This window comes from Pseudophryne corroboree, chromosome 3 (assembly GCF_028390025.1).
Source record: "Pseudophryne corroboree isolate aPseCor3 chromosome 3, aPseCor3.hap2, whole genome shotgun sequence".
In the NCBI taxonomy this organism is placed as follows: Eukaryota; Metazoa; Chordata; class Amphibia; order Anura; family Myobatrachidae; genus Pseudophryne; species Pseudophryne corroboree.
This window is the reverse complement of record NC_086446.1, coordinates 4730541-4756618: the sequence shown is the minus strand read 5'-3', so window position 1 is coordinate 4756618 and position 26078 is coordinate 4730541. Positions and strand designations below refer to the sequence as shown.

At 47.7% G+C, this 26078-nt stretch overlaps 1 pseudogene; it reads right to left on the bottom strand.

Annotated features, from left to right (window-relative positions):
* LOC135054514 (zinc finger protein 585A-like) overlaps positions 1–26078 on the bottom strand; it is a 101139-nt pseudogene that overhangs the window by 57650 nt on the left and 17411 nt on the right.

Genomic DNA, 26078 nt, shown 5'->3' with positions numbered 1-26078 from the left:
AAGGTGTCGATGCTGTTAGCCTTGGCTTCAGCCAGGCGTGTGTCAGAATTGGCGGCTTTATCATATAAAAGCCCTTACTTAATTTTTCATTCTGACAGGGCGGAATTGAGGACTCGTCCTCAATTTCTACCTAAGGTGGTTTCTGCATTTCACATGAACCAACCTATTGTGGTACCTGCGGCTACCAGGGACTTAGAGGACTCTAAGTTGCTTGACGTTGTCAGGGCCTTGAAAATATATGTTTCCAGGACGGCTGGAGTCAGAAAATCTGACTCGCTGTTTATCCTGTATGCACCCAACAAGCTGGGTGCTCCTGCTTCTAAGCAGACGATTGCTCGTTGGATTTGTAGTACAATTCAGCTTGCACATTCTGTGGCAGGATTGCCACAGCCAAAATCAGTAAAAGCCCATTCCACAAGGAAAGTGGGCTCATCTTGGGCGGCTGCCCGAGGGGTCTCGGCTTTACAACTTTGCCGAGCAGCTACTTGGTCAGGGGCAAACACGTTTGCTAAATTCTACAAATTTGATGCCCTGGCTGAGGAGGACCTGGAGTTCTCTCATTCGGTGCTGCAGAGTCATCCGCACTCTCCCGCCCGTTTGGGAGCTTTGGTATAATCCCCATGGTCCTTACGGAGTCCCAGCATCCACTAGGACGTCAGAGAAAATAAGATTTTACTTACCGATAAATCTATTTCTCGTAGTCCGTAGTGGATGCTGGGCGCCCATCCCTAGTGCGGATTGTCTGCAATACTTGTATATAGTTATTGTTACAAAGATTCGGGTTATTATTGTTGTGAGCCATCTTTTCAGAGGCTCCTTTGCGTTTATCATACTGTTAACTGGGTTCAGATCACAAGTTGTACGGTGTGATTGGTGTGGCTGGTATGAGTCTTACCCGGGATTCAATATCCTTCCTTATTATGTACGCTCGTCCGGGCACAGTATCCTAACTGAGGCTTGGAGGAGGGTCATAGGGGGAGGAGCCAGTGCACACCACCTGATCCTTAAGCTTTTATTTTGTGCCCTGTCTCCTGCGGAGCCGCTATTCCCCATGGTCCTTACGGAGTCCCAGCATCCACTACGGACTACGAGAAATAGATTTATCGGTAAGTAAAATCTTATTTTCTCTTACGTCCAAGAGGATGCTGGGGTTCCATTTAGTACCATGGGGATGTACCAAAGCTCCCAGTACGGGAGGGAGAGCGCTGAGGCTCCTGCAGATCAGATTGACCAAACTTTAGGTCCTCAGAGGCCAAAGTATCTAACTTGCAGAACATAGCAAAAATGTTCGACCCTGACCAAGTAGCTGCTCGGCAAAGCTGAATAGCCGAGATACCCCAGGCAGCCGCCCAGGAAGAACCCACTTTACGAGTAGAGTGGGCCTTAACAGATCTTGGACACAGCAAGCCTGCCATAGAATAAGCATGCTGGATAGTAAACCTGATCCAGCGAGAAATCGTCTGCTTTGAAGCAGAACACCCAACCTTGGCCCTCATTCCGAGTTGATCGCTCGCAAGGCGATTTTAGCAGAGTTGCACACGCTAAGCCGCCGCCTACTGGGAGTGAATCTTAGCTTCTTTAAATTGCGAACGATGTATTCGCAATATTGCGATTACAAACTACTTAGCAGTTTCAGAGTAGCTCCACACTTACTCGGCATCTGCGATCAGTTCAGTGCTTGTCGTTCCTGGTTTGACGTCACAAACACACCCAGCGTTCGCCCAGACACTCCCCCGTTTCTCCGGCCACTCCTGCGTTTTTTCCGGAAACGGTAGCGTTTTCATCCACACGCCCATAAAACGCTGTGTTTCCGCCTAGTAACACCCATTTCCTGTCAATCACACTACGATCGCCGGAGCGAAGAAAAAGCCGTGAGTAAAAATCCTATCTTCAAATTACTTGGCGCAGTCGCATTGCGAACATTGCGCATGCGTACTAAGCAGAAAAACGCTGCGATGCGAAGAAATTTACCGAGCGAACAACTCGGAATGAGGGCCCTTGTTGGAATCATTAAGGACAAACAGAGCATTCGACTTTCTGTGACGAGAAGTTCTCTTCACATAAATCTTCAAAGCCCTCACAACATCCAAGGACTTTGAGGTAATTGAGGTGTCAGTAGTCACTGGCACCACAATAGGTTTGTTGATATGAAAGGCCAAAGACCTTTGGAAGAAATTGCTGATGCGTTCTGAGCTCAGCCCTATCTTCATGGAAAATCAAGTAGGGGCTCTTGCAGGACAATGCCTCCAATTCTGACACACGCCTAGCAGATGCCAATGCCAATAGTGTGACTGCCTTCCAAGTAAGAAACTTGACATCAACCTCCTGTAAAGGCTCGAACCAATCTGATTGCAGGAACTGCAGCACCACTTTAAGATCCCACGGTGCAGTAGGAGGCACAAAAGGTGGTTGGATGTGCAGAACCCCTTTCAAGAAAGTCTGAACCTCAGGGAGAGCAGCCAATTGTTTCTGGAAGAAAATGGACAAGGGCGAAATCTGTACTTTAATGGAGCCCAAGCGTAGGCCCACATCCACACCTGCTTGTAGGAAGAGGAGAAACTGTCCTAGTTGAAACTCCACCGTAGGAAACTTCTTGGATTCACACCAAGATACATACTTTTTCCAAATCCGATGGTAATGTTTAGACGTTACTCCCTCCCTAACCTGTATCAGGGTAGGAATTACTTGTTTCGGAATGCCCTTCCGAGCTAATATCAGGCGTTCAACCTCCATGCCGTCAAAAGTAGTCGCGGTAAGTCTTGATAAGCGAACGCCCCCTGTTACAGAAGGTCCTCGTGAGGAGGAAGAGGCCTCGGATCATCCAGCAGTAATTCCAGAAGATCTGTGTACCAAGCCCTCCATGGCCAGTCTGGAGCAATGAGGATCGCCTGAACTCTTGTTCTTTTTAAACGCTTTAGAATTCTTGGAATGAGTGGAAGTGGAGGGAACACATACACTGACTTGAACACCCACGGTTTTACCAGGGCATCCACTGCCACTGCTTGTGGGTCTCTGGTTGAGGCGGGAGGCCTTCATGTTTATTTGAGGTACACCCCAACGACCTGTTACCTCCTCGTACACCTCTGGATGGAGGCCCCATTCTCCTGGATGGAGATCGTGTCTGCTGAGGAAGTCCGCTTCCCGGTTGTCCACTCCCGTAGTGAAGATCACTGACAGCGCTACCACATGCTTTTCTGCCCAGAGGAGGATTCTTGTTAACTCAGACATTGCGGCTCTGCTCTTCGTTCCGCGCTGTCGGTTTATGTAGGACACAGTCGTTACATTGTCCGACTGAACCTGAATGGCCTGATCTTGTAGATGTGCCGCTTGTAGAAGGCCTTTGTACACGGCCCTTAGTTCCAGAATGTTTATCGGAAGGATGGATTCCAGACTTGACCACTTTCCTTGGAAGTTTTCCCCTTGGGTGACTGCTCCCCAACCTCTGAGACTTGCATCCGTGGTTAGAAGGATCCAATTCTGAATCCCGAACCTTCGACCCTCGAGAAGGTAAGAAGCTTGCAGCCACCAGTGGAGCGAAATTCTCGGCGACAGGCGAATCCGCTAGTGCATGTGAAGATGAGATCCTGACCATTTATCCAGGAGATCCAGTTGGAAGGACCGTGCATGAAATCTTCCGTATTGTAGAGCCTCGTAGGAGGCAACCATCTTCCCCAGAAGGCGAATGCACTGATGAACCGATACCCGGGCAGGTTTCAGGACATCTTGGACCATCGATTTGATCACCAACACTTTCAACACCGGTAGAAACACCCTCTGCACCTCCGTGTCGAGGATCATCCCCAGGAAGGACAGTCTCCATGTCGGCTCCAAATGTGAGTTTGGAAGGTTCAGGATCCACCCATGATCCTGGAGTAGTCGAGTTGAGAGAGCAATGCTCTGTAACAGCTTGTCCCTGGAAGATGCTTTTATCAGATTGTCCAGATACAGAATAATGTTCACTCCCCGCTTGCGGAGGAGGAGCATCATCTCTGCCATGACCTTGGTGAACACTCTCGGTGCTGTGGAGAGGCCAAATGGCAGTGCCTGGAATGGATAGTGACAGTCCAGTAGCGCAACTCTTAGATAAGCCTGGTGAGGCGGCCAGATCGGAATGTGAAGGTACGCATCCTTGATATCCAGGGATACCAGGAATTCCCCCTCCTCCAGACCGGAGATCACCGCTCTCTGAGACTCCATCTTGAATTTGAATTCCCTCAGATAGGGGTTTAATGACTTTAGGTTTAAAATTGGCCTTACTAAACAGTCCGGGTTTCGGTACCACAAATAGGTTGGGAGTAATAACCCTTGCCCTTTAGGTGAGGTGGAACTGGAACAATGACACTTGTGTGTAACAATTTGTATGGCTTCCTGTAGGATAGCACTTTCTGTCAGCAAAGCTGGTAAGCCTGATTTGAAGAATCTGTGAGGTGGGAGTGCCTGAAACTCCAGTCTGAACCAATGGGCAATAATATCTTTCACCCAGGGGTCTAGGCAAGAGGACGCCCAGGTGAGACTGAAATCTTTTAGTCTTGCTCCCACCTGCCCGATTACCAGGCTGGGAGGTCCACCGTCATGCTGAAGACTTGGAGGAAGCAGAACCTGGCTTCTGTTTCTGGGAACCTGCTGGTGCAGGTTTTCTGGATTTCCCTCGACCTCCTCTAAAGAAAGTGGAAGGGGGTTTGGACCTTTTAACTTTCACAGTCCGAAAGGACTGCATTGTAGACGTAGAATAAGATTTCCTACTCGGTGGTGTTGCTGAGGGAAGGAAGGTCAATTTACCCGCAGTTGCTGTGGAGATCCACGCATTCAATGCGTCCCCAAACAGAGCCTGACCTGTGAAGGGTAGGTTCTCCACACTTTTCTTGGATTCCACATCCGCAGACCATTGGCGCAGCCAGAGTCCCCTGCGTGCCAAGACAGCCATGGAAGAAGCCCTTGCATTAAGCAGACCAAGGTCCTTCATGGCTTCCACCATGAAACCTGCAGAATCCTGTATGTGAAGTAAAAACAATTCAATGTCACTCCTATCCAAAGTATCTAATTCCTCTAGTAATGTGCCTGACCACTAAATCCAAGTACAAGCAATAGTGGGCCTTAACGCCAAGCCTGTAGCTGTGTATAGTGATTTGAGCGTAGTCTCAATCTTGCGGTCAGCCGGCTCTTTTAAAGCGGTTGTACCAGGGACAGGTAAAACCACCTTTGTAGACAACCTAGATACAGAAGCGTCTACTATAGGCGGGTTTTCCTACTTTTTCCTGTCCTCCTCAGGGAAGGGAAAAGCAATGAGAAACCTTTATGGGATCTTAATTTTTTCTCCGGGCTTTCCTAGGATTTTTAAAACAAGGAGTTTAACTCCTTAGAAGCAGGGAAGGTCAAGGAGGATTTCTGATTTTCTGTAAAGTAATCCTCCTCTACCTGCTCATGTACTTTCCCAGTAATGTATAAAATGTCCCTAATAGCACAATCATCAGTTGCACCCCCTTAGCAAGTGATACATCTCCCCCCTGCATATCCCCATCACCGTCCCTCATATCAGAGTCGGTATCCGTGTCAACTTGCATTATCTGGGTAAGAGCACGCTTTTTAAGGTATGTAATAGTGGCCTTAGATGAGGTAGTGGGAGCTGAACACTTCTGAACCTCTACAGATTGTCTTAAAACCTGCGTTTCATTCTCATTATGTGACATCCTAGATGAAATCTGGGATATCATTACCCTTAGAGAATTCACCCATGGGAGTTCGGACTGAGAAGGTACATGGAATAGACTCTTCAGGAGAAGATACACACTCTGTAGCACAAGACATAGTCCCTAGACATGGTAATGTGAAATATACAGACACACACACAGGAACGTGTCAGACACCGTTTCCCCCAGAGTACCTTCAGAGAGTCACAGAGTATAAGGAGCCCGCCACACAGCGCCCCAGTAGGCAGTTAATATAATAAAAGCCCGGCGCTAACTGAGTAACCTTAATAGGTTAAACAGTTCATATAATCACTCTCCCCCTCTGTCTATAACACCGTTACCGCAGAGGTATGCTGGAGTTATGTGGAGGGCAGCATTCCCTATCAACGTCCCCTTCTGAAGATCTGCAGGGAGAAAATGGTGCTGGTGAGTGCTGGATCCGCTGTGAGAAGTCCCGCCCCCTGTAATGACGCTTCTTCACGAACTTAGTTCTTTATACTGGCCTGAGGTTTTGTGCTGCTAACAGTGGGATTAGCCCCTGTTAGCATATGTGACCATTGTAGGGTATTTGTGCTGGCCCAGGACGCCCCTCACAGCGCCGTACAGTGTGCCGCTGAGCCTTCTAGAGCGCAGCCTGTCAGAGCTCCGCTCCCACACTTGTGCTGCCATTTCCGCCGGCGACCGGCTTCCCGGGCCACTGGTGTTATACTCACCACTGTTCTTTCTTCTGGCTCTGTTAGGGGGTGGCAGCCGTGCTGCGGGAGTGAGTGGTCGCCTCGTGGGCTTTCGATCAGCACCCTCAGGAGCTCAGTGTCCTGTCAGCGGAGTAGAGAACCATTAACTTCTAGAGTTGGTTCCTACTCACCCCCTAAGTCCCAAGAAGCAGGGAGACTGTTGCCAGCAGCCTCCATGTACCTAACTAACTCAGAAAAATAATAAAACTAGAAAAACTCCTAGGAGTTCCCCTAGCTGTGACCGACTCTTCTGGGCACATTTTCTAAACTGAGTCTGGTGGGAGGGGCATAGAGGGAGGAGCCAGCCCACACTATTAAACTCTTAAAGTGCCCATGGCTCCTAGAGGACCCATCTATACCCCATGGTACTAAAATGGACCCCAGTATCCTCTAGGACGTAAGAGAAAATAATACATTTTTACTGTAATCCACCAACTCTGTTTATTTTATAGATTTTATGATTTCATTGTGATATTTTATTGAAATATTAAAATACATTAGAACAATACATAGCCTGTGACATGAGACATACTAACTGATGTTTATTTTTTGGATAAAATATTCTCACTTGCAAATACACAAAGTACCACCTGATTAACTCCACTTACTCAGGGCATGGAAATGGCTTCTCACCTGTGTGACTTCTCTGATGTGTAACAAGATATGCTTTCTGTGTAAAACATTTCTCACACTCAGAACATGGTAATGGCTTCTCACCTGTGTGACTTTTCTGATGTCTAAGAAGATGTGGTTTGTATGTAAAACATTTCTCACACTCAGAACATGTATAAAGCTTCTCACCTGTGTGACTTCTCATGTAAAACAAGATGTGATTTCTGTGTAAAATATTTCCCACACTCAGAGCATGGAAATGGCTTCTCACCTGTGTGACTTCTCTGATGTATAACAAGATTTGATTGAACAGTAAAACATTTTCCACACTCAGAACATGGAAATGGCTTCTCACCTGTGTGACTTCTGTGATGTGTAACAAGAGATGATTTCTTTATAAACCATTTCCCACACTCAGAACATGGAAATGGCTTCTCACCTGTGTGACTTTTCTGATGTACAACAAGAGATAATTTCTTTATAAAACATTTCCCACACTCAGAACATGGATATGGCTTCTCACCTGTGTGACTTCTGTGATGTGTAACAAGAGATGATTTCTGTGTAAAACATTTCCCACACTCAGAACATAGAAATGGCTTCTCACCTGTGTGACTTCTCTGATGTGTAACAAGAGCTGATTTCTTTATAAAACATTTCCCACACTCAGAACATGGAAATGGCCTCTCACCTGTGTGATTTCTCTGATGTATAACAAGAGATGATTTCTTTATAAAACATTTCCCACACTCAGAACATGGAAATGGCCTCTCACCTTTGTGACTTCTCTGATGTGTAACAAGAGCTGATTTGTCTGTAAAACATTTCCCACACTCAGAACATGGAAATGGCCTCTCACCTGTGTGACTTCTCTGATGTATAACAAGAGATGATTTCTTTATAAAACATTTCCCACACTCAGAACATGGAAATGGCCTCTCACCTTTGTGACTTCTCTGATGTGTAACAAGATGTGATTTCTGTGTAAAACATTTGCCACACTCAGAACATGGAAATGGCCTCTCACCTGTGTGACTTCTCTGATGTATAACAAGAGCTGATTTCTTTATAAAACATTTCCCACACTCAGAACATGGAAATGGCCTCTCACCTGTGTGACTTCTCTGATGTGTAACAAGAGCTGATTTCTTTATAAAACATTTCCCACACTCAGGACATGGAAATGGCCTCTCACCTGGCTGATGGATAATAAGCTGTGTGTCCTGTGTAAAACATTTGGCATCTACAGTAGAGGGTAACTCTGTATCTACTGTAAGAGATGTAACAGATGCACCAATAGCAGAGTTATCAGGGGGACATTCCCCAGGATCAGAGGGAACAGGTGATATATCTGCACGGTGATGTGCTGCCTGTGTAACTGGGGTAAGAGGGATTTCTTCTGGAGAATCTTGGGTGACATTTTTTTCTTCTATTTCTCCATCTGGCAATAAAATCAGATGATCCTCTGAGACATTCCGGCTGCCACATCCACCTGTGGGAATACATTCAGATCAAAACCAAATAAACATAGGCAGAGAGATGAACATAGCTAGGAACAGGAAAAGCACAAGCAAAACTCTAACAGCTATGTGTGCCAATGCTAGGACCATGTGAGTAGCCCTGGGGTCATACAGAATGGCCGCAGGAACTGAGATGCTGGCGCCATGTTTTCTGCATATGAGATCACAGATATCACCAGAGACACGCCCCGAGAAGTGTGTGTGCTGCCACTACCTGTAACTGCCTTATGTGGTCTCTGACTGTCAATCAGTTTGCGAATAAATCTTCACTGCGAGTGACATCGCAAAGGTACCTTGGTGCAGTGAGACTGCAAAGCATGCAGAGTTGGCCGATTATCAATGAACTCCATAAACATCGGTATTGTGTACCTCTCTGAACTAGGTCCTTGGTTTTGTATTGGAATCTCATTCTCTCATGACCTAAACATATTGCCCCAAATCGGGCTGGGAGCTGTGATGCCTCTGACCGGCCTGGGACTGGAGATGACTGTGACTGGGATGGGACTGGAGATGAATGGGATGGGACTGAAGATGACTGTGACTGGGATGGGACTGGAGATGACTGTGACTCTAATGGGATTGGAGATGACTGGGCCGGGACTGGAGATGACTGTGCCTGGACAACACAGAGCAGGAATGAGAATGTCCCAGTGAATGAGCTTTGGATAATTAGCAGGAACTTGCACATGTAGCAGGTGGATAACCTGCAGGATGTGAGAACACACTAATGTATCTGTAATCAGTGACGTGCAGGTGGGGCAGCTCTAGGCTGAGACACAGGTAATAGCAGGAGCTAGGAACACGGAGACTTAGCTGAGTAGATGTACAATATTCTCAGGGATAATCTGTAGCTTGGAAAGCGTAGCAGCCCTGATACTTGCACACAATAAAGTCCAGCAATACTGAGACACTGATATATCACTAGGAATTGCAGACTTGCTCCTAGACAGGAGCCAAGTTTTCAGCAATGTGACTTATTGCTCTGGCAGTGAGTAAATGGACAGGAAAGGTTTACATAGGAGCTGCAGGTCACAGATTGGCTGCCAGAGACAGCTGAGGCATGCAGCACTCTGGAGGAGATGCAGTCAGCTGACAAGATCCATCATAGCGACAACCCTGTATCAGATCAACACGTGCAACAAGAAAACCTGACCTGCAGAACAGGTATGTGTTAGGATCTCCTACTCTGTGCTGCCACATCGCCACGGCAACCGGGAGGCAAGTGTTAGCGATGTAAGCTGAGCGCAGCTGATACTCCGGTCCGGGTTTTTACTGTGCAGTGGTTACAGGCTCTGTGCACGGCAGGGAATCCGGCGCTGGTTTTGTGCTCACAGTCTGTGAGGTCTGAGTGGGGAGTGGACAGCACCTGCTATATAAACCATCCTCTCAGGCTAGGAAAATGCTGCTGAATCTTTGTTTGTTAGTCAGTTCCAGAGAGTTAGCTAATACTGTGTCACTTTGTATTTACTTGTTGCTTACTGCAAATAGGCCTTAGGATTCGGTACTTCATCCTGCCAATCCGGACCTAGCAGTAAGACTGGAGTCAGTTGTTTAACCTGCTGGGGTTCATTTGCTATTCTGTGAACCCAGCAGGTTTGCGGCTGTACTCTCAGACCTGCCTGCTTAATCCTCTTTCACTGTGCAGGGCGTCCAGGTGTCAGTTTACTGGCAGTAATCTGAACCTGTGCCCTGCAAGTGGGTGTTAGGATTGTGCATACTCTCCTTGTGTCTATATTTCTATATCTGACCAAGGAGTTTATTTCCACACCCATTGGTAACCCTTTAGGGTTCTTTCTGTTGCTCTTAGCAACATCATTTTGGGTGCTCCACATGTTAAATCACTACATCTCGCCTCATTGTCCACTCTATTCCATCTGAGTATTCCTGACACTAGGGAGACACCTAATTCCTGAGCCTTTGGGCTTCTTCGTTCACTTTGTGTTTATTAGTTATTCCATCACCTTCTGTGTATGTTATGTTATACTCCCAAGTCTGTCTGTGAGTTCGTTTGCTTTGCATCCCTCTCTGTTCATACACCGGTATACTCCTGTCAGCACTGGTGTGCGTAACAGTATATGATGAATCGCTTAGTACATCAGCTGCCTAGCGAATTCGCACAACAGTGATAAGGTCTAAATTAGGCCCTAAACCACTTGGAATGGAAGAACCCCAGTTCCCCAGCCCCGGAGACTGACATCCGTAGTCACCAAAATACAGTCACAAACTGTAAAGAAGAGACCTTGGCTGAGATGTCTGTAATCCAGCCACCAAATGATGGAGAAAATAGGATTTTAATACCTACCGGTAAATCCTTTTCTCTTAGTCTGTAGAGGATGCGGGGGACTCCAAAAGGACCATGGGGTATAGACAGGATCCGCAGGAGACATAGGCACTTTAAGACTTTAAATGGGTGTGAACTGGCTCCTCCCCCTATGCCCCTCCTCCAGACCTCAGTTATAGGAACTGTGCCCAGGGAGACGGACATTTCGAGGAAAAAGGATTTTAGTTAAACCAATGGTGAGATACACACCAGCTCACACCACCACACACCGTACAACATGGCTTTCAACTAACACCAGTCTATGGCATGAACCAAAATCAGCAACAGGCTGATCTTAACCGAAACACAACCATCGTGTAACCTAAGCAATAACTACTAACAAGTACTGCAGCCAGAGTCCGCATCGGGACGGGCGCCCAGCATCCTCTACGGACTAAGAGAAAAGGATTTACCGGTAGGTATTAAAATCCTATTTTCTCATACGTCCTAGAGGATGCTGTGGACTCCAAAATGACCATGGGGTTTATACCAAAGCTCCAGACCGGGCGGAGAGTGCGGATGCCTCTGCAGCACCGATTGAGCAAACATGAGGTCCTCATCAGCCAGGGTATCAAACTTGTAGAACTTAGAAAAAGTGTTTGAACCGGACCACGTAGCTGCTCGGCAAAGTTGAACCGCCGAGACTCCTCGGGCAGCCGCCCAAGATGAGCCCACCTTCCTAGAAGAATGGTCCTTCACTGAATCCGGTAACGGCAATTCAGCCATAGAATGCGCATGCCGAATCGTATCACAGATCCAGCGTGCAATAGTCTGCTTAGAAGCAGGAGCCCCAATTTTGTTGGGAGCATACAGGATAAACAGAGCCTCTGTTTTCCTTATATGAGCCATTCTGGCTACATACATTTTCAAAGCTCCGACTACATCGAGAGACTTTGAATCAGCCAAGGCTTCAATAGCCACAGGCACCACAATAGGTTGGTTCATGTGAAAACGCAGAAACCACCTTTGGCAGAAATTGTTGATGAGTTCTCAATTCCGCTCAATCCACATTGAAGATCAAATAGGGGCTCTTATGAGACAAAGCCGCTAGTTCCAACACCCGCCTTGCGGACGCCAATGCCAAAAGCATGACCACTTTCCAAGTGAGAAATTATAACTCAATTTTTCGTAAAGGTTCAAACCAGTGTGACTTAAGAAACTGCAACATCATGTTAAGGTGCCATGGTGCCACCGGGGACACAAATGGAGGTTGGATGTGCAGCACTCCTTTCACGAAAGTCTGAGCTTCTGGAAGGGCGGACAATTTTTTTTTAAAGAAAATTGATAAGGACGAAATCTGCACTTTAATGGAGCCCAACTTTAGGCCGCATCCACCCCTGCTTGCAAAAAATGGAGAAAACGACCCAGCTGAAATTCTTCCGTAGGAGCCTTCTTGGATTCACACCAAGACACATATTTTCTCCAAATACGGTGATAATGCTTCGCCGTTACTTCCTTTCTAGCTTTAAGTTGAGTGGGGATAACTTCACCGGGAATACCCTTCCGAGCCAGGATTTGGCGTTCAACCGCCACTCCGTCAAACACAACCGCGGTAAGTCTTGGAACACGCACGGCCCTTGCTGTAACAACCCTTGTTCTTCATATGATCCTTATCACCTTTGGAATGAGTGGAAGTGGAGGGAACACATAAAGCCGACTGAAACACCCACGGTGTCACCAGGGCGTCCACTGCACTGGCTTGAGGGTCCCTCGACCTGGAACAATATCTCTGAAGCTTCTTGTTGAAGCGAGACGCCATCATGTCTATTTGAGGAATTCCCCAATGACTTGTCACTTCTGCAAAGACCTCTTGATGAAGACCCCACTCTCCTGGATGAAGATCGTGTCTGCTGAGGAAGTCTGCTTCCCAGTTGTCCACTCCTGGAATGAAGATCACTGACAGAGCACTTGTATGTCTTTCCGTCCAATGGAGCACCCTTGTGGCCTCTGCCATTGTTGTCCGACTGAATCAGGATGGGCAGACCGCGTAGATGTTCCACTTGTAAAAGGCTGTTGTAGATGGCTCTTAATTCCAGAATGTTTATGTGCAGACAAGCTTCCTGCCTTTACCATTTTCCCTGGAAATTTCCCCTCTGTGTGACCGCTCCCCAGCCTCGGAGACTTGCATCCGTGGTCACCAGGACCCAGTCTGGATCCTGAACCTGTCCCCCTCTAGGAGGTGAGAACTTTGGAGCCACCACAGGAGAGATATTTTCCAGTGCATGTGCAGGTGAGACCCGGACCACTTGTCCAACAGGTCCCACTGAAACACCCTGGCATGGAACCTGCCAAATGGAATGGCTTCGTATGCTGCCACCATCTTCCCCAGCACCCGTGTGCATTGATGAATCGACACTCTTGCCGGTTTCAGAATCTCCTTGACCATGTTCTGGATTTCCAGAGCTTTTTCTACTGGGAGAAACACTCTCTGCAGTTCCGTGTCTAGGATCATGCCCTAGAATGACAGCCGTGTTGTCGGAACCAACTTTGACTTTGGCAAATTTAGGAGCCAACCATGTTGTTGCAGGACTGTCAGGGAGAGCGCAAAGTTTCTTAGTAACTGCTCCTTTGATCTCTCCTTTATCAGGAGATCGTCCAAGTACGGGATAATTGTGACACCCTGCTTGTGCCATTACTTTGGTGAAATACCTCGGAGCCGTGGAAAGACCAAATGGCAACATCTGAAACTGGTAATGATAGTCCTGAACAGCAAACCTCAGGAAAGCCTGATGTGGAGGATATATTGGGACATGCAAGTAGGCATCTTTTATGTCGACCGACACCATAAAATCCCCCCCTTCCAGACTGGAGATTACTGCTCGGAGAGATTCCATCTTGAATTGGAATTTTTTTAGAAAGAAATTGAGGGATTTTAGGTTCAGAATCGGTCTGACCGAGCCATCCGGCTTCGGGACCACGAACAGGCTTGAATAAAAGCCTTCCCCCCATTGTGATGGGGGTACAGTGACAATAACTTGCTGTAGACACAGCTTTTGTATCGCAGCGCATACCTCCTCCCTTTCCGGAAGAGAAGCTGGTAAGTCCGATTTGGAAAATCGGTAAGGGGGGGCACGTCTTGAAACTCCAGTTTGTATCCTTGGACCACTATTTCTAGCACCCATGGATCCAGGGCCGAACGAGCCCAGACCAGACTGAACAGTTGAAGACGTGCCCCCACCGGTGCAGACTCCAGCAGTGGAGCCCCAGCGTCATGCGGTGGATTTGGTAGCGGCCGAGAAGGACTTCTGCTCTTGGGAGCTTGCCACAGCCGGTGACTTTTTTCCCCTTCCCCTACCTCTAGCAGCAAGGAAGGAGGACCCTCGTCCTTTTTTGAATTTATTAGACCGAGAGGACTGCATCTGATAAAGAGGCGTTTTCTTTTGTTGTGCAGGGACATACGTTAGAAAATATGCCTCCATAGCCCTCTTAGAGTCCACATCACCATTTCATTGATGAGTCCACAACGCTCTCCTATCCAAGATTGCCATGGCATTGGCCCTTGATCCCAAAGAGACCAATATCTCTCGCAGCCTCCCTTAGATAGACTGCAGCATCCCTGATATGACCCAGTGTCAAAAAAATGCTATCCCTATCCAGGGTGTCCAAGTCAGATGATAAGTTATCTGCCCACTTTTCAATTGCACTACTCACCCATGCCGATGCTACGGCAGGTCTGAGCAGCGGAAATAGATTTCAAAGTAATTCCTGTTTACGATCCGCAGGATCCTTCAGGGCAGCCGTGTCAGGGGACGGAAGCGCCACCTTCTTGGACAGCCGAGCTAGAGCCTTGCCCACATTGGGGGTTGACTCTCACTTATTCCTATCCTCAGAGGGGAACGGGTATGCCATAATATTTCTCTTGGGAATCAGCAACTTTTTTGTCAGGATTTTACCAAGCATTTTCAAAAAGTGTGTTCAGTTCATGAGAGGGAGGAAATGTTACCGGAGGTTTCTTTCCTTTAAACATACAGACCCTTGGGGGCGTGGCCTGGCAGGCAAGCTGGACGGACGTGTCTGTATCTAGCTCCAGGTGCCTGTGTGGAGAATCTGTCTTTTAGCCCTCTATTTGGCCCTTATCCCGGCCTATCTGGCCTCTGACTATTATGCTAGTCCCCCCTGCACCCAGTGTGACGGGTCCCGGAGCCGGGGGAGGCCTCCTGCCTCCTTGCGGGTTGGGGCCTACGCGCCGGGCAGAAGCCGGGGGCTAGATTTGTGTTGGGATCCCGACCGCGGTGGATGTGAGCTGTATGACCCGGCGGAACGACCCCTACCTCACCGAGATCAGCTCTCCCTATTGAAGCTCCGTCTGCAGCCTCCGTGTGCGCCAGGAGGTGCTCCGTGCCCGCCCGGCGAGGCGGGAGACCTGGTGCGAGCAGCTGTCTGCCTCCGTCTGTCGGGACGGAACCCTGTGGTTGCCGGGGCGACCGCCGCGGTTTGCTGGAAGCCGGCGGCCGGCCCTTCAGCCGGGTGACTGACATCGGAAGCGGCTCTCCTCTGCCGCACTGAAGCCGCCTGCCTCCCATACCTCCAAGTCCCACGGAGTCCTTCACGGCGGCCTGTGGTAGTGCACTTGGCCGCTGGCGGCCATTTTGGATCCAGGGCTCGGGACGCATTTGTAGCCCTCAGCGGCTGGAGGTGGGGGTGGGGAGCCCTGGTCGTCGGCTGGACCGTGGCTGGGGGGGCTCCACCTGCTAGACCCTGCCTATTACCCCCACTATGCTTTTTTATGGCAGTGTGGGGAGAGTATATATCTGAGCCTCACCACATCTCGCCCAGTCACTATCTAACTGCTCCTCATCACCCTATCACTGTGGGGGACCAGTTCACACGGGACTGCAGAAAATAAGATCAGGGGGCCCCCTTGGACCCATTCTTCATTATTCAACGCTGTACTACATGGCACCCCATTCCCAAGTAATATGCTGGAGGCTAGAGTCATAGTCATCCACAAAGAGGGCAGAGATCCACGAGATTGCGCTAACTATCGCCCGATATCCTTATTGAATCTAGATATCAAAATCTACGCAAAGATCTTGGCTACCCGTCTCAATGGTGTGCTTCCTGGTCTGATACATTATGACCAGGTGGGATTTATTCCAGGACGCCAGGCCAGGGACAACACTAGAAAAGCGATTGATATTATCCAATTGTTGAATGGCAGGCAAACCTCTATTATCATTTCTCTCGACGCCGAGAAGGTGTTTGACCGTATCTCTTGGCCATTCTTATTTCAGACTCTACAGGTATTTGGGATATCGGCGGAATTTCTGACTGGGTCTCTGCCCTCTACTCCTCTCCAATAGCAAAAGTTCTTACCAACGGAATACTGTCCCCCTCCTTCCCGTTAGCCAATGGGACCAGGCAGGGGTGTCCTCTGTCCCCCCTGGTGTTTGCCATGGTCATTGAGCCACTGGCTGCTATGATAAGAAAATCCGGTAGTATTCGGGGAGTGAAGGTGGGCTCACAGGAGTCTAAGATCTCGCTCTTCGCCGACGATGTACTACTATCTCTCACTCAGCTGCAGTCTTCCCTCCACGCCCTGTATCGGATTATAGAGGAATATGGTTCCCTGTCGGGCTATAAAATAAATTTTATTAAATCTGAAGCCATGTTACTACATGTGCCTGGAGATCTCAAACGATCCCTGCAGTCCTCCTACGACCTTCGATGGCAGACCAATAAGATTAAGTACCTAGGTGTTTATATTACCTCTCATTATAATACCGTGTACTCTGAAAATTACACGCGGTTACTGACCAAGATCAAATCTGAATTGACAAAATGGAGAACATATATCATATCCTGGCTGGGTAGGATTATTGCCCTCAAGATGACAGTTATGCCACAACTTCTCTACCTTTTCCAAACTCTACCTGTGAGGGTACCGGAGAAGGTTCTCAGAGATGCCCAGGCCTCATTTGTGAAGTTTGTCTGGAACGACAAACCCCCACGGATAGCCTTTACTGTGCTCTGGCTCCCCCGTTCCGAGGGGGGTCGAGGATTTCCCGATGTCAAATTTTATTATCTGGCTAGCCACCTAAGTCAAATGGTGGCCTCATTTGTACCCCGCGGCTCTATCGCCTGGGTCGATCTTGCTGCGCTTTCTTTGGGAATTCGTTCACTGGCTTCGCTGTGGGGCCTGGGCAAATCACATCTGCTGGCACTCAGAAACACATCTCCCTCCCTTAAATTTCACCTATCTATCTGGCATAAATCTCTTGCGAAATATAATCTGTCCTCTTCACACTCCCCTCTTACACCCCTTTGGGACAACCCTGATTTCCCCGCACATAATTTATCCCTACAAGGTCACTGGATGTCAATACAAGATATCAAATCCAAATTTCCCTCACTATCCCCTCCCTTCTTTGAATATTTTCAACTTCGCCATTTCCTCCTCTCCCTGCCTCAGGTCGACGCTCAACGGGACCTTACTCCCTTTGAGTCTATTTGTATTGCAAAACCCATAAGCAGAGGACTGATCTCGCAGATATATTCCATATTGGTTGGGACTTCCTCTGGACCGCAGACCCGCCATGAACGGAAGTGGGAGAGGGACCTGGGTCCCCCTCCAGACGAAACCTGTTGGGAAGAAGTACGGGAGGGTATCGCTAAAAGCTCTATCTCTACCCGACTCAAGGAGACATCCTATAAATTGTATTATCGGTGGTATTATACCCCAGACAAACTATCTCGGATGTTCCCCTCTGCCACCCCGGTCTGCTGGCGGGGATGAGGCCAACGTGGTACTCTTCTCCACATTTGGTGGACCTGTCCACGTATTGTTAACTACTGGAAAAAAGTACTTGATATACTGAACTCCTTATCTGGACTTATGCTCACATTGGACCCTTGGATGTTTCTACTGGCCAGCCCACACCCAGACCTTGACCCCCTATTGAATAAATAGTTTTCCCATATATTAGTAGCGGCTAAATCTTTAATAGCTAAAAACTGGAAAACCACTGCCCCTCCCACTATACCAGCTCTGAATAACTATATCTGGTTCGTAGCTAATATGGAAAAAATCACTTATTACCTGCATGACTGTCCCCACAAATTTGAGCTCGTTTGGGGTCCCTGGTTAATTGCGATGTCTCCCCCATTATGAGGTCCAAACCATTCTTTTGACCCCACCTCCCAGGCCTCTGACCGGGTTGCGCCTGGGTCCTCCCTCCAGGTGCCATCTTGCCCTTCCAGGTCTCTATTGGATATGTAATGGCATGTAACCCGAAGGTATACTTATACTGTGTTTAGCATATACACTCCTCATGGATACATCAGATGTTTTTCTTCTAATATGGCATAGAACGGCTCTGTTGTCCTTTTCTTTTTCTTTCTCTCTCTTCCTCTCCCTCTCTCTTTGTCTCTCCCCCCCCCCCCCTCTCATTATTCCCCGTTGTTCCTGTTTTCTCCATGTATATGCTCCCCGCTTGGGAAGACATTTTTGTATATCTGTTTAAATATGCAAAAACTATCTGAAAAACCAACACCATGAAGACTGTCTTTCATATTTTATTATGCAATTGACTCTGTATTGTGTATTGTATATTTCTCAGTCTTTCCAGGTGTAAATAAAATGTAAAAAAAAAAAAAAACCATACAGACCCTTGTCTCAGGAACAGTAGGGTCTTCCGTGATATGTAACACTTCTTTAATTGCCACAATCATGTACTGATTGCTCTTAGCCAGTTTAGGATTCAACCTGGCATCACCATAGTCGACACTGGAATCCGAATCCATGTCGGTATCTGTGTCTGCTATTTGGGTAAACGCCCGTTTCTGTGACCCTGAGGGAGTCTGCGTCTCCATGTTTGGTTCTGAGCCTCAGATTTATCCAATATCTTATTTAAAGCCATATTTGCATTCAAGGCACTCAACATATTTACCCAACAAGTCAAAAAATCCTTGATAGGAAAGATCTGTTTAGAATACAACACAGACTACAGATCTTTCCTATCAAGGATTTTTTGACTTGTTCAACTAAAAATGTTGTGTATTTACTCGAATGTGCTTGTGGGTCTCAGTACGTTGGACGCACCACCAGGGCCCTTAAAATACGCATGGCAGAGCACGTTCGAAACATTAGAAATGGAATGGAGACACATAATGTCTCAGTACATTTTAAAAATACGTATAAATGTGACATTAACAGTTTCTGTGCGATTATGGGCATAACCCCTAATTGCGTAGGAAAGATGAGGAGGAAAGATTGGCGAAGGCGGAGATGAGGAAGATCTTTGAACTCAAAACACTGCATCCGAAGGGCCTTAACATGGACTTTGAGATGAAATGGTTCCTATAAATAATCTGATAAGTGTACCCCCTATATCCCACGTTCTAAGGGAGATATGAAACCTTGGGGATCTAGAGTTTTGATATAGTGGATGGATAGGAGGACTTTTCGATCTCAGTGGAATGGCACTATATATGTAGCAGTTTGATAGTAGAATGTAGATATAATGAAATAGTTACCAAATACTTGTGTATTTAAGGGACATAATATAAGATAAACTGCCTGTGGTTATGATTGTGGGCATATGAGAAGGATACAACTAACGTGGGCATATTTTTTCCTGTATATGCAACTGGGGAGAGTGGAATAGCTGTTTGCGTTCCACACCGACGTATTGAACTTCCGGTATGTGTTCCAAAAGCCGGATATGACGTATCGCAACTTTAAAAAAAAAATCCCCTCGTGTCTGCGGCTCACGATGGAGAAGGGGGATGTGACGTGTGCGCCTCGAATGCCGGAGGGGGCGGTCCGTGTCCATGACAATGCGGGGACATTGACTGTAGGTGCTCACGCTGAAAGGAAGTAACGGCCAACGCACGTGAGGTATCCATGACAACAGGAGAAAGCAAACCGAAGGGGATCATGGGGAATAAGAAAGGTGGATCCAGCTATTGAAATATATGGACATATTGATCCAGGATTGGGGACATTGCTGCAATAGGGAGTAATGAATATGGAATTACAGCCGTATTTTAGGGTTAACTAATTAAATATGAATTGGAGATTTTTATTATTGTCTTTTGGGATCTTAAATATTACATTGGATGTATGTACTTAATGTCTGATAAAGGATATATACAAAAGGTTTTAAAGTTAATATCTGTATAGGAATATATGATTGTTGGTATGGAGTAATCCTATTGGTTGACACTGTCATGTGATATGGGTAGTGGGTATAAAGGACCGAGAGGATCACTTCCAACACTACAACCTGAGGAAGGATTGATATCCGAAACGCGTTGGTGATTAGATGAGAAGACCCCAGGCTTGAGCCAACCACTTATTTGGACACCTACTCGATTGGCTTTAACATCTTTACCAGTAGTAGGTTGTACCCTACCCCCCATTCCATCTTAGGGGTGTAAGTGGAAGCGGTCCTGCCTGTCCATAAATTGGGTACTTCTATTTTTCGTATGGAATTTTAAATCTCTTTTATGTGGATTGTGGTAATTAAAGAGAAACCATTGTTTTTTTATAAATGGACTGATGGAGTTTTTTTTAAAAAGAGTTGTTGCGAAGCTGTATACACGCACACAAGATTGATAGAGGATTCCAGAGAAGGAGGATCCATTAAAGATACCTTTGGATGCACATAGGGCTTATCATTCAGGTAAGCTTGGTTCTAATGACCTGTATGCTATAGATGATGATGTCACAGTGCCTTGAATTGAAGAGAGTGTAAAAGAAACCTTTATGGGAACATAGGGTACTTAACAAAGGTCAGTCGTTGGTGAAACTACAAGTGAACGGCCGAATACAGAGACCCCCTTACAAATACTGTTGTACTCTGCTTTTTTTGAGGGCTCTTAAAAACACAAGGATTCCAGATTTACTTAGCAGCGCTTGGAGATCGTCCACCAGTGTATTGTTAGGGTATCAAACCTGTAGAACTTTGCAAAAGTGTTTGACCCATGACCAAGTAGCTGCTCGGCAAAGCTGTAATGCCGAGACCCCACGGGCAGCCGCCCAAGAAGAGCCCACTTTCCGTGTGGAATGGGCCTTTACTGATTTTGGATGCGGCAATCCTGCCGCGGAATGAGCCTGCTGAATCGTGTTACAGATCCAGCGAGCAATAGTTTGTTTTGAAGCAGGAGCACCCAGCTTGTTGGGTGCATAAAGTATAAACAGCGAGTCAGTTTTCCTGACTCCAGCTGTCCTACTCACATAGATCTTCAAAGCCCGGACTACGTCCAGCAACTTGGAGTCCTCCAAGTCACGAGTAGCCGCAGGCACCACAATAGGTTGGTTTAGGTGAAAAGTTGACACCACCTTAGGCAGAAACTGAGGACAAGTCCGCAATTCTGCCCTGTCCGTATGGAAAAAATCAGATAGGGGCTTTAACATGACAAAGCCGCCAATTCTGACACACGCCTAGCCGAAGCCAAGGCCAACAGCATGACCACTTTCCAAGTGAGATATTTCAACTCCACTGTCTTAAGTGGTTCGAACCAGTGAGATTTTAGGAAATTCAACACCACGTTGAGATCCCAAGGTGCCACTGGTGGCACAAAAGGGGGATGAATATGCAGCACTCCCTTAACAAACGTCTGAACCTCCGGTAAAGACGCCAATTCCTTTTGAAAGAAAATGGAAAGGGACGAAATTTGGACTTTTATGGACCCCAATTTCAGGCCCATAGACACACCTGACTGTAAAAAGTGTAGGAACCTTCCCAGCTGGAATTCCTCTGTAGGGGCCTTTCTGTCCTCACACCAGGCTACATATTTTCGCCATATCCTGTGATAATGTTTTGCCGTCACATCTTTCCTAGCTTTTATCAGCGTAGGAATTACTTCATCCGGAATGCCTTTTTCTGCTAGGATCAACCGCCATGCCATCAAACGCAGCCGCTGTAAGTCTTGGAACAGCAAGGCCCTTGCTGCAACAGGTCTTGTCTTAGGGGCAGAGGCCACGGTACCTCCGTTAGCATTTCTTGCAGTTCCGATTACCAAGACCTTCTTGGCTAATCCGGAGCTATGAAAATTGTTCTCACTCCTCTTCTTCTTATGATTCTCAATACCTTTGGTATGAGAGGCAGAGGAGGGAACACATAGACCGACTGGAACACCCATGGTGTTACTACAGCGTCCACAGCTATCGCCTGATTTCTTGTTGAGTCGGGACGCCATCATCTCCACCTGTGGCAGTTCCCAACGAACCACAATTTGCGAGAAGACTTCTGGATGAGGTCCCCACTCTCCCGGGTGTAAGTCGCGTCTGCTGAGGAAGTCCGCTTCCCAGTTGTCCACTCCCGGAATGAATACTGCAGCTAGTGCTTGTACGTGATTCTCCGCCCCCCGAAGAGTCCTGGCGGCCTCTGCCATTGCTACCCTGCTTCTTGTGCCGCCCTGGCGGTTTACATGGGTCGACTGCCGTGATGTTGTCTGACTGGATCAGCACCATCCGGTCTTGAAGCAGAGTTCTCGCTTGACTCAGGGCGTTGTATATGGCCCTTAGCTCCAGGATATTGATGTGCAGACAAGCTTCCTGACTTGACCACAGCCCCTGGAAATTTTTTCCTTGCGTGACTGCCCCCCATCCTCGGAGGCTTGCATCCGTGGTCACCAGGATCCAGTCCTGTATGCCGAACCTTCGGCCCTCGAGTAGGTGAGCGCTTTGCAGCCACCACAGAAGAGACACCCTGGTCCTGGGGGACAGGGTGATCATCCGATGCATCAGAAGATGCGATCCGGACCACTTGTCCAGCAGATCCCATTGAAAGATCCTCGCCTGGAATCTTCCGAAGGGTATGGCTTCGTATGAGGCCACCATCTTCCCTAGGACTCGCGTGCAATGATGCACCGATACCTGCGTTGGTTTCAGGAGTCCCTTGACCAGAGCCATGATCTCCTACACCTTCTCCTCCGGGAGAAGCACCTTTTTCTGGTCTGTGTCCAGAAGCATGCCCAGGAAGGGCAAACGCGTCGTATGACTCAGCTGTGACTTTGGGATATTCAGAATCCAGCCGTGCTGACGCAACACTTCTTGAGAGTGTGCTACGTTGAGCAGCAACCGCTCCTTGGATCTCGCTTTTATCAGGAGATCGTCCAAGTATGGGATAATTGTAACTCCTTGCTGCCGAAGGAGTCACCTTGGTAAAAATTCTCTGTGCCGTAGATAGACCAAACGGCAGCGTCTGGAACTGATAATGACAGTCCTGTACCACAAACCTGAGGTACTCCTGATGAGGCGGGTAAATGGGGACATGAAAGTACGTGTCCTTGATGTCCAGAGACACCATAAAATCCCCCTCTTCCAGGCTTGCAATGACAGCTCTGAGCGATTCCATTTTGAATTTAAATTTCCTCAGGTAAACGTTCAAGGACTTCAAATTCAGAATGGGTCTGACCGAACCGTCCGGTTTCGGAACCACAAACATCGTGGAATAGTAACCCTTTCCCTGTTGAAGGACGGGTACCTTTACAATCACCTGCTGGAGGTATAGCTTGTTGGACTTAGTGGAAGCAGGGGAGGACTTTTGTTCCTGGGAACTGGCTGCGTGTTGCAGCTTTTTTCCTCTACCCCTGCCTCTGGCAAGAAAGGAGGCACCTCTGAGCCTCTTGCCTTTTGGTGGACGAAAGGACTGCATCTGATAATACGGTGCTTTCTTAGGCTGTGAGGAAACAAACGGCAAGAACTTTGATTTTCCATCAGTTGCCGTGGCGACTAGGTCCGAGAGACCCTCCCCAAATAATTCCTCACCCTTATATGGCAAAATCTCCATATGTTTTTTAGAATCAGCATTTCCTGTCCATTGCCGAGTCCATACGACTCTCCTCGCCGCAATGGACAATGCGTTTACCCTAGAACTCAGTAGGCAAATATCCCTCTAAGCGTCTCGCATATATAGTACGGTGTCCTTAATATGTCCCAGGGTTAATAATACAGATTCCCTATCCAGGGTATCTAATTCTTCAGACAGTGTATCTGTCCATGCCGCCACTGTGCTACACATCCAAGCTGACACAATAGCTGGCCTCAGGAGGGTACCCGAGTGGGTATAGACAGACTTTAAGATACCTTCCTGCTTCCTATCCGCAGGATCTTTAAGGGCGGCCGTATCCTGAGATGGGAGGGCCACCTTCGTTGATAAGCGCGTTAACGCCTTGTCTACCTTGGGAGACGACTCCCAGCGTAACCTGTCTTTTGGCGGGAAGGGATATGCCATCAGCAATCTCTTGGGAATGATTACTTTCCTTTCAGGAAATTCCCAGGCTTTCTCACACAATTCATTCAATTCATGAGACGGGAGAAAAGTCACTTCTTGCTTTTTCTCCCCGTACATACAAACCCTCTTGTCAGGAACAGGGGTTTCCTCAGAAATGTGCAATACATCCTTCATTGCTATAATCATATAACGGATGGCCTTAGTCATTTTAGGCTGTAATTTTTCCTCATCGACACTGGAGTCAGACTCCGTGTCGACTAACTGGGATAGTGGACGCTTGATGGACCCCGACGGTCCCTGAGTTGTGGGATCAGGCACTGGTTGAGACCCTGACTGTCCCAAAGCTTCAGCTTTGTCCAACCTTTTATGCAAGGAGTTTACATTCTCATTTAACATCTTCCACATATCCATCCAGTCAGGTGTCGGCACTGTCACCCCATCCATATGCACTTGCTCCGCCTCCACATACCCTTCCTCATCAAACATGTTGACACTGACGTACCGACACACCGCAGACACACAGGGAATGCTCTGACTGAGGACAGGACCCCACAAAGGCTTTTGGGGAGACAGAGAAGGAGTATGCCAGCCCACACCACAGCGCTATATAACCCAGGGATTACCACTAAAATAAGTGTGTACCCAGTACCTGCTGATATATATATTCTTTTGCGCCTAAATTTATGTGCCCCCCTCTCTTTTGCCCTTGGAGTACCTGGATACCGCAGGGGAGAGCCCAGGGAGCTGCTTCCAGCGGAACTGTGAAGGAATAATGGCGCTGGTGTGCTGAGGAAGAAGGCCCCGCCCCCTCAGCGGCGGGCTTCTGTCCCGCTTATCCTGTGTAAAAAATGGCGGGGGTTTTCCTATATACAGTCTAGGACTGTATATATATATATATATATATATATATATATATATATATATATGTGTATTTAGCCAAAAGGTAATAAATTGCTGCCCAGGGCACCCCCAGCGCCCTGCACCCTACAGTGACCGGAGTTTGTAAGTGTGCTGTGGGAGCAATGACGCACAGCTGCGGTGCTGTGCGCTACCTGAATGAAGACAGGAGTCTTCATGCCGCCGCTTTCGACGTCTTCTGTCTTCTCTGGACTTCAGTGCTTTGGGCTCTGCGAGGGGGGCGGTGGTGCGGCTCCGGGAACGGACGATCGAGGACCGGTGCCTGTGTTTGATCCCTCTGGAGCTAATGGTGTCCAGTAGCCTAAGAAGCACAACCTAGCTGCAAGCAGGTACGTTGGCTTCTCTCCCCTCAGTCCCTCGTAGCAGTGAGTCTGTTGCCAGCAGAGCTCACTGAAAATAAAAAACCTAACAAATACTTTCTATTCTAGCAGGCTCAGGAGAGCCCACTAGGTGTATCCAGCTCTGGCCGGGCACAGATTCTAACTGAGGTCTGGAGGAGGGGCATAGAGGGAGGAGCCAGTGCACACCGGGTAGTACCTAATCTTTCTAATAGAGTGCCCAGTCTCCTGCGGAGCCCGTCTATTCCCCATGGTCCTTACGGAGTCCCCAGCATCCACTAGGACTTTAGAGAAAGTCTTTTTTCAGAGAAACTCAGGAGAGCTCCCATGGTGTGTGTCCAGTCTCTCTGGGCACAGAATCTGAGGTCTGGAGGAGGGGCATAGAGGGAGGAGCCAGTTCACACCCATTTAAAGTCTTAAAGTGCCCATGTCTCCTGCAGATCCCGTCTATACACCATGGTCCTTTTGGAGTCCCCAGCATCCTCTAGGACGTATGAGAAATGAGCCTGAGGTGAGAGACAATGACCTAGAACAGCTGGAGATGTGACCCTTCCCATTTGGATATCAGATATAACTGAAGATCCTTAAAGTAGAACCTTCCGAATTCAATTGCTCTCAGAGGACACAAGTTTTTCCATCAGACACATGCACTGATGGATCAAAGCTGCCTCTTCCACAGGACCAAGTAAATGAAAGCCAGAATGACCTCCATCTTTTCCTGAGACAGAAAGACTCTATTTAGGGAGATGTGGGTTCAAGGGGGTC